The 13,356-nt window shown below is 37.0% G+C and overlaps 1 pseudogene; it reads left to right on the top strand.

Moving 5' to 3' along the window:
• Window positions 1–1,583: 1,583 nt before the first annotated feature.
• LOC114710806 overlaps window positions 1,584–13,356 on the top strand; it is a 30,293-nt pseudogene continuing 18,520 nt past the window's right edge.

Genomic DNA, 13,356 nt, shown 5'->3' with positions numbered 1-13,356 from the left:
TGTAGTCACATCTGGTATGTTTTCATGATTAGACAGGTATATTTTATACAGATAAATGATTTTCAAATACTTCAAAGTTCTACAGATATAGCACTTAAGAAATTTAATGACCTAAGATTTTCATGACAATAAGACATAATCTGATCCTGGCAGCAAAAATTTACTTCACAAAGGGATGATAGGCATAGGAGAAACTCCAGTTAGAGTTTATTTTCAATGTGGCAAGGCTAGCCATTTGGGCAAGAAACTGCTTTTGCCTTGAGAGTTGACAGTGTGCTGTGCAGACTGCACATGTAACACTCACAGGAAAGTCACTGCTGAACTTTGCAAAACAAGGCAAGGCAGTCTTTCAAAATTCTTGCTTCACAGAGGAGACTGTCAGATATTCTGCAGGATTCAGAGGAAAGTGACTGATGAACTTCGCCAATACAAGGCAGGAGAGTCCTTCAAATTTCCTGTTTCACTGAAAAGTCTGCCAGATATTGTAGGCCTGGGCTGAAGGTGCATGCCCCAGTGTTACAGAGGAACTTTAGGTGACTGTCCAGAAAGCCAGATGTCTCTACTGTTAGGTCATCCTTCATCCTGGAGTCTTTGGTGTTAAAGACTAAATAGTTATAGTTTTTCTTCAGTTAGGTTAAAAAGTAAACTAGGTATAAAACTTTAGAATCACTAAGATAAGATAGATAATGGAATATTTTCTTTAAATTGCAAAATACTAATGGACTGAATATTGTAAAAGAAATTCTTACTTGATAAATGTTTTTGTTGTATAAAATTTTACTATGTTAAGTTAAAACTTTTAATTTTTATTTAGGCCAAAGGGGGGGAAATGATATGGAATACTATTTGAAAATGTACTACATTTGTTTATGCTGTGGAATACTTGTTTAATGAACCAAGGATAGGTTTCATTTGTTTTACTCTGTGAATCTGTGTTACTGTGCCTGTCTAAAACACCTGACTGGTTCAATAAAGAGCTGAATGACCAATAGTCAAACAAGAGAAAATATAGGCAGGACTGGCAGGCAGAGAGATTAAAAAGAAGGAGAAATTTGGGAAGAATGAACAGGAAGTGAAAGGAGAAGGAGTAGAGGACTCCATAGTCCATCCTCCCAGCTACACAGCAAGCCGCAAAGTAAGAAGTAAAGAAAGGTACATATTTTATTTTTTGGGATAAAGTCCTGCACTTAGGCCACTAACATATTTTCATGAATTTGTGACTAATGAGAGGCCTTGGGCAATAATCTTAGGTGTTTTCCTGAATCACTAGCTTACATTGACACTATTGGAGATTTTGAGACTGGCACTGGGCATAATGGCTTGCAGATATGGCAATAGGATACAAATAGAGAAACGACAGAGGAGGCAGTGTCTTGTAAGTTAAGGAATTAACCTGTAACATGTTCATGGTACATGCCACTTCAAGATGCTGTCATTGACAGGATTTCTCAGGGTCCCTTCATTCACAAAGTAGAGAGTTATTTAGGGGCAGTAAAGAGGATATTGTGGCTAGAGGACAAGTTAAATATTAACTCAGCACCTGTTCCTCTATCGACTCTGGCGAAGGACGGTAAAACAGAATGTCCAATGGAAAGAGACCAGCAGAGACAAGGCAAAGAGCAAGAGGACATTTGGAAGACCAGAATAAGATTTACTGATTTTACCTTATTTCAAGGCCACAGCCAGTGCTTTGTGACAGAGGCTCACAGGGTCCCTTAGTGGCACACAGTTCTCAAGCTGTGCATCCTGTGCCTGTGCTCCACTTGATTTACAGATGGCTGAGCATCGGATTGGGATTCTAGTGAGCTTATTTCTCCTTGAGGTTCTTCTCTTGGATGCTGCAAAAATCCTGACTTTATCTACAGCTGGTGAGTGCTTGCTAGGAATATAGAAATCTTGAGAGACCCGGATACTTGGGTTAACATGTCTCATGCAAACAGCATGCAGTGGACCGACCATGCAGGAGATTTTATAGCTAAGCTTAGATCAAACCTAGGGTAGGAAGGGTGCATTGTGCAATGTGGTGCTCAAGAAGGGATTCTACCAAAGAGTGGGGAAAAATAGCAGATGGAAACAGCATCTCTTGTAGAAACAGCAGCAGCAGACTGTGTGGTATATTGTAAGGAAGATAAGAAAAGCTTCTCTACTGGGACTTTAGATTTTGAGTAGATTGGAAACATATTAGTCAAAGTGATCAGTCTATTCCTCCAAAAAAGGGAGCAATGAGAATTTATTGATTTTTCAGGAGTTTGGCTACATCAATAAACATTTTTAGTTTCAAAAATAGTTCCTGTTCTTCTGTATAAGCATGCAGTCACTGAAGTTTGCATGCCACAAGGGCATCATCTCATTGTAGGTACTTTTGTGTTACTCTGTACACCACAAATGTCCCAGCTCCATTGTTGGTCTGAGGCTCACAATAATTGGGTAGGGCTTTATATACATGAATCAGTGATAAAAGTCAGAGTTTGGTAAGGGAAATACATATTAATATCAAAAGGCAAGAGATCAACTCAAACTAATATATAGAGTTTGTAAAAACTTTTTTTTTCAAATTGTTAACATGATCACATTAATAGGATGTGACCCAAAGATTAAGGCAGGAAAGGACACAGATATAATAGGAAGGCAGAATTGATGAATGCATTATCTTATTTTAATCCTAAATTGGATTAAAACCTAGTGTTTCTGGCAAAGAGTCAAGATTTTAACATAGGTAACCTTCCAGCTTCTGCAAAACTAACTTTGAAACTTAATTTGTAATATATGATCACAATACACTCATAGCAGGTATTACCCAAAGCCAAGTTGTCAGCAAATAACTCACATGTTAGGCTCCATGACCTCTAAAATTAATGATTTTTAGAAGTTAACCAAAAGCAAATGAAGCTGGATGGCTTAGTTAGATTTTGTTGTTGTTGTTTATTATAAGGATGAACATTCTGAAGGGACTACGATTCTGCTCTTACTGACTTCTGATATGTGAGCTTACTCTGTAGCATTACTAAGGAGCTTTTGCAAATTAAGATATCTTGTCACTAACCCTCTTGCGCCTACAATTTGTAATCTAACTGAAACTCTACCTCCTTTAGCTGTGGTAGTCATAAGGGAATGCTAATCTATAAGCATTTCATCGTTGGCTTCTAATGCTACTTTAGAGCAAAGCTACTGACATTATGGATTTAACATATATGAATAGTAAGTTAGCTGTATCTGGTCCTCTTCATTACTCCTAACTATCGCAGCAGGATGATGATAAAAATATATTCTTATTTGTGTTTATTGTAGAAATATTTTACCTGCATGTCTGTCTGTTTTCTACTTCTGTGCCCAGGCACTGTGGGGGTCCTGAGAAGGCATCAGATCTTCTGGAACTGGAGTTACATGTGGCTATGACCCTCTATGGGGGTGCCTGGAATTGAACTGGGTCCTCTGGAAGAAGATCCAGTACTTTAAACACAGAGCAATCTCTCCTTCCCTCCCTGCTTTGTGATCTTTTTGTTTTGTGCTTTTCTTGTCTTTTTCATTTTCATTTTCTTTTTCTTTTCTTTCTTTCTTTTGTTTTCTTTTTTTGAGAAGGAGCTTCTCTGTTGCCCTGCCTTTCCTGTAAATTGCTCTGTAGACCAGGCTGGCCTCAAACTCATAGAGATCCACCTGCCTCTGCCTCCTGAGTGCTGGGATTAAAGGTGTGAGCCACCTCCGCATGGCAGATGATAATTACATAAAGCAGAAGTGTTCTTTCAGCTGTTGTAGAAGCAATCATTACACAGAACTGGGCACAAAAATTTAGATGTACTCCTAAGCCCTAGAATCCCACAATCTATTCAGTGCCAGGGGCAGAACATTCAGAGACTTTCCCTAGATTTTTTTAAGGTGTGAATATTAGGAATATTTCCTTCCAAGGTAAAACTGAAAAGATGACTTGGTATCCCGAGGAGGATTCTGTTGTGCGCTGCTGTATTTCATCAACCTTCTCAACATTTTTGAAGATGGATGGGTCTTATAATTCTGTATTCTATGCCTCAAATGGTATTTACTTCTTGTTTGTCTAGGATAATAGAATGCAAACATTTGGAAGTGTGCCAGTATAAAAGGGATTATTGTATTCAACCTTTTACAAAGGGCAGCGTGTCTCCCTTACAATACTTTCTGAGATGAAGCCAGAGTACCTCACTGCTGGAGTGAAACACAGATTATAGACATGGGCTTGAACCTTCTGCTCTGTTCTTCCTAGAGGAAGAGAAGGGTGAAGGAATTGGGCAGCATCTTGCAGGACTACAACTCACATTTATAGTGTTTTATAATGAATACATATACATGTTCTAATGAGAATCTTTATAGTGGGGACTTGTACACTCTTGCTAAAAAATCCTTACTCCTTTTTCCACCTGCTTTTAAAATTATATATTTTATTTTTTGAGATTATAATGATATCATTTCCCTTTCTCTTTCCTCCCTCCAAGCCCTCCCCGAAAATATCTCCATGTTCTCTTTCAAATTCATGACCTCATTCTTCATCATTTGTTGTCCCATGCACACATTCTTGTGTATAAACACGTGTACTACTAAGCATAACATGCTCAGTCTATATAGTGTTACCTGTATGTATGTTTTTAGGGATGATAAGAAGCATTTAACTAAACGGTCCTTTTATCAATAACAAATTATTCTATTATCAATAACAACTCTGGAGTCAGATTGAGAGAGAGAGAGAGAGAGAGAGAGAGAGAGAGAGAGAGAGAGAGAGAGAGAGAAAGCAGCAAAGGAATGACCAGCTGACCCTCTCTGTCCATGTTCTCCAGATTGAAAGTCTCTGCAAATCTTTCAATCCTTTCTATTGCTTCCCATGTTCTCTATCATATACTGGGCTCTAAAAATTCTCCATAGCTAATTCTCCATATAGTCACAGACATTGCCCCCTGATTCAGGTTAAATTTGTTAACACTCTTGGAGTGTCACAGTTTGACCAAATATATCAACACAATGACCATTTTTTTTTGCATTGAATAAGCAATTATTGTGGTCTTCACTAGTTAAGACTGGTTCTCCTCTTTTCACCATTTCTTAGTTGACTCTGTATTTGTGTTTGTTTTTACAGTGTGTGTGTGTGTGAGGGGTTGAAGGCTCAGGTGCTTTCTTACATCAACTTTAACATTTTTATGTTGTTCTTATTTGGATCATGTCTTGCTGGTAAGACTTTATGAGCTTATTTTCTGATATTCCTAGGGGACACAATCTCACAGCAACCTCCATGTTTCTCTGGCTTTAAAACATTCTGTCCCCTCTTCTGAAATGATCCCTGAGCCTCAGGTGCAGAAGTTGTTTCATTTATCTGCTTTTGTGCTGGAATTTTTAATGTAATGAACAAAAAGACCCAACTCTTGAAACTTCACTTTTTCCTGGGCTCACTGGCTCAGTTTGTGCATTTTGAAATTCTCAGTTTTTCTGTAGGATGAACTCTTTTTCATGAGCACTCATTAGAATGACTGTTTCCCTGGGCACCCCTTCTCAGTCTAATGAGAACAGAGGCAGGAAACTCGAGGGGTGGTGGGCTTTTATATGTGTTGTGTTATTTCAGACAACACAAATGTGAATGAAAAGAGTGGTTCACACAACATATAGATTCGACTTCCCTGACTTCTCCAGGTCTGTCCCAATCAAGGTGCTCTGAGATCTCCCAATCACTTTGACCTCCCAGCTTTTGTTGTATAAATTCCATTTCTTTTCTGAATTTATCTTTCTCTGCTTCAGCTCTGGACTCAAACTAATGTTCTAAAGAAATTGTAGCCATAGAGAATCTATTATTTGATGATACTTGCTGGATATTTATACATTGTGTGAAGATATATTACTGTGATAGGATTAATAAAGAGCTGAATGGTCAGTAGCTAGGCAGGAGGTATAGGCAGGCCTTCCAGACACAGAGCGAGTGGAGGATGTAATCAAGGCACAGAAGAGATGGCAAGGAGATGGGGGAAATCAGACATACAAAATGGAAGAAAGATTTAAAAAGCCACAAGATAAAATGTAGATTAATATAAATGGTCTAATTTAACTTATAAGAGCTAGTGGGACAAGCCTAAGCTAGGGACTAGCTTTAATAATGAATAGTAAGTTTCTGGGTCATTATTTGTGAGCTGGTAGCCCAAATAAAAATTCTTCTATAGATACTTGTACCCTTCCTGAAGAGTCCAGGATTGTTGAAGAATTTTGTTTCTCTAGTTTTTCATGTATCTGACATTCTTGATGAGCACCCAGAGTTGTTGAGACCTCATGATGACCCTTAATGGCTTTATTCAAAATGGTAGAAACTCAGGTCCAAGAAGAGAAATTTCTTAAGGGCTCAATAATCATCTGTCCCCATGAAATTTCTTTCACTAAAAAAAATCAGCCATCTTATTGTGATGTATTTTCCATCTCTGGTAATTTTATTGAACCAAATGACTGGATGAAGCAACTTCTGGACCTGAGGCTTAGGGATCATTTCAAAAGAGGAGCCAGAATGATTAATGTAGATATGGGAAGACCAGTGGGAAATATCCATGAACCACAGGATGAAGAGTGTCTAATGTCCAAGCAGAGTAGCTCATTAATCATCCTTCAGATATTTAAAAAGCATATATTTTTATGTTTGTGTTTATGAGTGCTTTACCTGCAAATATATTATGTAAGTGTATCATGTGCATGAAATGCCCATGGAGGCCAGAAGAGGGTGTCAGATCTTCTGGAACTAGAGTTTCAGGTGGATGTGAGGTATCATGTGAGTGCTAGGAATTGATGAGAGCAGCAAGTGCTTTTAACTGCTGAGCCATCTTTTTGGGCATGACCTTCATATCTTTGGTAGAGGATTGCTATTGGTCAGAGCTCTGAGTTCATGTCCTGGATATTACCTAAAATGTAATTAAGGACATGGAAGAGCTGGTTTCTACTTATACATTATGAGGCTATCAGTGTCTTTACATTTACTTTTAGATTTCTTTATGTCAGCTATTTATGGTAACCAGAAATCTTTTCATTCTTCTCCAAAAAATGAACTTATGTTTTATTTCTAGGTGGGAGCCACTTTATGGTGATGAGCCGTGTGTCACAAATTCTTCAAGACCATGGCCATAATGTGACCAATCTGCTTAATGAAAAGCTTATCATCCTAGGTACTTTTAAAATAAATTATTACTTTAAGTCACTTTAAATAAAAAAATAATAGCTTGTGTATTGAACTGCTTGATATAAGTTCTCTATTTGATCTTATTTAGAAATAAACCATGGTGTGTGTGTGTGTGTGTGTGTGTGTGTGTGTGTGTGTGTGTGTGAATGTGTGTAAGTATGTGTGTATAAGTTTTGTAACTCTCATTAGACTTTGTGGTTTTGGTCTCATATGACATACTTCTGCATTTTACTTTGTGGTGTAGGTAGATTGTGATTACCAGAACCAATTGCATTGAACACTATTGATCCTTAAGTACTAGGTCTAGTAAAAGCTGATTGGCTTATGAAGGTATACACTTGGAAAGGAATAACATTGTCCATCCATGGGTAGATTTTTTTACTCAGTGGGGTAGGTGTTTATGAAAGAATGAACCTTCCCTTCTCTGGCCTCTTTCTTCTCTTTTGTCATGTGGCTCAAGTGCTCACTATATATTAAACACATCACCTTCTGTGTTATGATACAGAAAAGGTATCCATCAAAGGCTCCATACAATAGCTCCATACAATCCTTGGTTGTCAATATCTAAAACTATGAGATAAATAATTTTTTAGGTTTATATTTATTTTCACTGTGTATATTCATGTGTTACAGTGTGTATTTTTGCATATGAGTACAAGTGCCCAACAAGGCCAACACACGTGGTTGAATCACCTTGACCTGGAGTTAGCAGGCAGTTGGGAGCTGTCTGATGTGGATTTTGGGAACTGAACATGGGTCCTCTGCAACAGTAGTATACACTTTAAACTGCTGAGTCATCTCAATAAAATATTAACACTATAAATTAAGTAACATCAGATATTTTGTTATGGAACTAAAAAAAGATTAGATATCCTATTACTTGAATGCCACTCACAGTCAACACTACACATCATTATTGATCATTTTGAGAAATTTGATGTCAAGTATGTCTAAAAGTAGTGTTGAACAGACATATTCTGCCATATTTAGGATTTTAATTATCTAAGAAGAGCTATACTCAGTGCCACATAAATCACTTTCTATTTTTAAAGACCTACAATTTAAGATATATTTTCTAGTAATCTTTTTATTTATGCTCAAAGTTTAGGATGTGTGACTGAGAAAACCCCAGATTCTTGAAGAATAACTGGCTTCCCCAAAACTCTGCAGAATGATATCAGAAGTTCTTATTTAGCTTAGTGAGTACAGAGATTCATAAGTAAACCAAAACCCACCAGTCTCTGCTGATACACAGAAGCCCAGAAATCTATAATTTTTTTGTTTATTGGATGTGTTTTTTTTTTTTCCCCGAGACATGGTTTCTCTGTGCAGTTTTGGTACCTATCCTGGATCTTGCTCTCTAGACCAGGCTGGCCTTGAACTCACAGAGATCCTCTTGGTTTTGACTCCTGAGTGCTAGGATTAAAGGCATGCACCACCACTGCCCAGCTATTGGATGTATTTTTATACATTTAATTTGCCTTAGTATTCGGGTTTCATAACTGCAATTCATGTTTATCCTGTTTTATCTAGTCTCATAACCTTTGACACATTGCTCAAGGCTATAAACTCTCTGATCTTTTAACAACCTACATGCACAAAAGGTCTGCAAAGAAATCCTCCAAGTCTGTGGGCCTATTGTCTTTACTTCTTAGATGCAAGTGTTGTTGACCTAGTTTTCTTTTATCTTTTATTGTCTTTCTCTTCTCTCCCTGCCACCATGCCCTCCTATTTTCTCCCCTTCTGTGTTTTCTTCTTTCCTTTTCTTTTTCTTAGTTTTTCTGACACAGGCCCAGGCTTTCATGAGTATGTAGTGGTGGTTTTTCTCAAACTCAAGGGAATTCTTTTAGCCTAGATTCTCAAGTTCTGGGTTTATAGGCATGAGTCACCACTCCCAACTCAGAGGTCAATTCTACTTCCATAAACATTGGACATGGGATTGGTGGATTGGGGATTTAGCTGAGTGGTAGAACACTTGCCTAGCAAGCACAAGGCCCTGGGTTTGGTCCTCAGCTCCGGAAAAAAAAGCCAATAAATAAATAATAATAATAACATTGGACATTTAAAATGTGATAATGGGTTAGACTTTCTTTGTATTTCACAGTAGAGTTTAGATGGATTTATGAATATAGAAACAGCATTACTAGAACATGTTTATCCAACCTTCAACTGAAACTCTGTATTGAAACATGTGAACATTAATAATTTGTCTGGATCACTTTACTCTGTGGTAATCAACCTGAAAAACTGTATGACAGGCAACTTGAAGAAATAAATGTATCTAGGGTTCACATGATTTGCAAGTATTTGATAGTGCCAGGATGGAAGGGTGAATGGTTTGACCTTATAGTTCTTTCCTTTCTATAACAAGCTTCCTTACACTTACTGTCAACCTTCATTGACCTATGTAGATCTGTCCTCAAGACCTTGATTTGAAGAACTTAAGGAATTAGTTAGACTACAGTCTATAATGTTACAGAAAATATTATTTCAGTTTCAATGTACTTTATACACAACTGTAATAATCAATACAATGATGCAAGGAAGGTTGTTTGATTTCAGAAATACATGATCAGGAAACACAAGGAAATAAACACCAGTAATCACATATTAAATATTAACAGAGCAACCATTTCACAGAACTTTTTCAGGACAGGTCAGTTTTAACAAGTACTATAGATTTTATCTGGGAAAGCACAAAAGTACACCAGAAGGCCATATCCAGATTCAGGATACCCTGAGGAGAGCACTAGGAATATCCTTTTACCAGATTGTGTTCTATAGCTATTTTCTGACATGCAGCAAAAATAATATGTCTTATAAATTGAAATTAAGTGTTTGTTATTGGTGAAATTATTAAGGCCACTCCACGTAGTTAAAAGGGAGGTTTATTTTGTGGGGTAACTTACAAGTGAATGGATAGGTAACAGGGTCTGGGAAAGGTATAGTGCAAACAAAAGTGGCGTTCTCTGGAGAACTCTGCTTGGTCTACCTCCAGCATCTAGGGTCCAGGAACCAAGAGAGCTGGCGCATCTGGATCTCAGGTTTTCAGGGTCCTCTCTCTACTCCGCCTTGTAGGTGTGACAGTTACTGAAGTCTCAATGGGGTTTGGAGTTTCCAGACCAAAGCTGGAATGGCTACCCACTACATCTCCCCCTTTTGTCTAAATAAGAAGGTTCTAACCTAATACAAGATTACATACAAAAGAATGGTTATCAAATACTGTCCAGGAATAATGAGGGATGATGACCTAGATAAGATGGAACTACAACCAATGTAAAAAATATCAAACAAGAAACACATACTAAAATCTAGAGAAATCTAGAGCATAGGCAAATGGCATGCTATGAAGATCATTCCAAAAGGTGTCCTATCCTAAAGAACCTGAATCTAATACTTAATATGTTCTATCTAAGATACTATGTATGTATATATGTATATATATGTGTATATATATGTATATATACATATATATGTATATATGTATATATATGTATATATATATATATATATATATATATAATGTTGTAACTATAACTGCTAGTCTTCAATCTCATCAAAGACCTGAGAAGGAATATAATGGTACCTGAAAAATGGGAAATGGATGCAAGTAACTTTCGGGAATCTTGCAAGAGTAGATCAAGACAGCTGGCAACCTGGACAGTCACCTAATGTTTCTCAGCATTGTTGGTGCATTCAAATTGGCTACAGGCCTAGACTATCTGACAGACCATTTTCAGAAGCAGGAATTCTGAAAGACCATCTTACCCTGTCTTGGCAACTCTGCTCTTCTTCATCCCCATCTTAAGTTCAATTGTATCACTTAACCTTATTCGGCCTGGCCATTGGCCAAAATAACTTTATTTATGAGAGCAACATATATTCACAGCATATAGAAAGACATCCCACAGCATATGTATGTATGTATGTACATATGTATCTATGTATGTATGTATCTGTCTATCTATCTATCTTTCTATCTACCTACCTACCTATCTGTTTATCTATCATCTAGAGAAAGATTCTCTAGATGTTCATGTATACCAGGCTGGCTTCAATATTACCTTGTATTAAATGATAACCTTGATTTTCTGGTCAAACTTCCTCTACTTTCTGAGTTATGGGTTAATAAATATCTGCCATAAATTTTTGTATGGATCTTAAGCACAAATGTAGGCTTCATGTACATTAGGCAGGCATTGTAACAATTGAGCCACATATAAATACCTGTCTACCCCACCTTTCACAAAGTATATATCTCAAGCTAAATGTTGTTTTTGTTTTGCGGGGACCAGTCCAATAACAGCAGAGATCCTCAGTGATTTGCTACAAATATTCAGGCCAGGACCTGTTTGTATGCATGTTCTGCCTGACCATGTATACAAACAGGTCTAAGTTAGGGATATGATGATATCCCTATCTTAGAATTTAGTTTCAGATTAGAACATAGGCCTTTCTTTCTCTATCAGCTTATTAATTTAGTCCATAGGAATAAAACATATGAAACTTTCATTCACTATGTAAGGTGAAGTTGATTCAATACTGTTGGTTCTACATCTTAAAACACACATTTATCCTTAAATATCAGAATTCTCAAGCAGACACACGCATACAGAGTCTCTCTTGCATATACACAGGCACAGAGAGAGACAGAGACAGAGAGACAGAGACAGAGACAAAGAGACAGAGAGACGGAGAGAGAGAGGATTCTCACACGAGTCAGAATCATACTGTTAATTGTTTCAAGCCAACTGTAACTCTTCTATGAATCAACAGTTGAATCAAGGACAATCACATAGAGAGAGACCATGTGTGCACTCTGTATATCATTCCAATTGATTATTTCTTAACCATTGCTGAACTGAGGAGGGATTGGAACGTTAGGACTGACCTGTTTTTAGAAAATCTCCAATGAAGGACTTTGTCCCTCTCACATAGCACTCTGTTCTCTCATGCATCAATCTGTACTTGCTGTTCTGTTCTGTAAATTCCAGCCAGATGTTGGTTCTTTCCTAAATTCTGAATCCAGTCCTCTCATTCAGGGAGAAGGCCCGACTAGATTTGAATATTCCTCTATCACCTGAATCCTGAAAACTAAGTCCAGTTAGTACTGAGTATCCTGTACTTTCTATTGAACAACATGTGAATAACATTTTCCCCCAGACAATGTTTCTAGTTTAGTTTTTAATCATTTAAAACACAAAGAAAATCTGTCTATTATTTCCTTTTGGTCACATTTCATTTTGTAAAGCATTTCATTGGGTTACTATTGACAAAGTCATCATAATTATAATATATATTTATACATATATTGATATCTATATCTACCTATGCTTAAATATCTAAACACATGCAGATTTATGATAACAGAAGATTTCTCCTTTTTGGCTCTCCATAATCTTTGTTCTTGGCCATATTACTTCTTTCTCAATAGCTATTGGTGGCCAACAAAAAATATTACTATGTTAGTTTTTGTCTTTTGGGTTTTATATAAATTGGATTATAAGTTATATATACTTTTATTATAGTGTTTAAACAAAAGTTGTTATGTAAAGATTCATTCATAATATGTGTGAGTAATTCATTGTGTTTTTTAGTCATATTCTATTGTGTGCATTGCCATAGTTAACTCATTTAGTTACTGTTGATAAAGAACAGGCTACTTATAGCTTTGTGTGGTTAAAATTAACCTGTTGTGAATGTTTGTATACACACATGCACACACACAGACACACACCCACATTTCTATAAAAATTATTTTCTCTACATTGGTAGCTGGGTGTTCAGTACCTGAAAGTTTTTATATATCACTTCATACACATATGTAATGCATTCTGGTCATACTTACTCCTCCATGTTTTCTATCTCCTCATCTAGTTCCCTACCTACTTCCCTTCAACTTGCAAGTTTCCCTCCCATATTCATGTCTTGGTGTGTGTGTGTGTGTGTGTGTGTGTGTGTGTGTGTGTGTGTGTGTGAGAGAGAGAGAGAGAGAGAGAGAGAGAGAGAGAGAGAGAGAGAGAAAACCACTGTATTTAATATTTAGCCATAACCACTGAATTCAATATTTAACCAGAACCACTGAACTTAAAATTTAACCAGAACCACTAAATTTTATATTATCCAGAACCACTATATTTAACCAGGGCAATCATTGAGTGAGCCTGGATGTGGAGCTATCTTCTGGAGTT

Source organism: Peromyscus leucopus, chromosome 11, assembly GCF_004664715.2.
Source record: "Peromyscus leucopus breed LL Stock chromosome 11, UCI_PerLeu_2.1, whole genome shotgun sequence".
NCBI classification, from domain to species: domain Eukaryota; kingdom Metazoa; phylum Chordata; class Mammalia; order Rodentia; family Cricetidae; genus Peromyscus; species Peromyscus leucopus.
The sequence above is the reverse complement of the archived record's forward strand: the minus strand, read 5'-3'. Positions and strand labels throughout refer to the sequence as shown.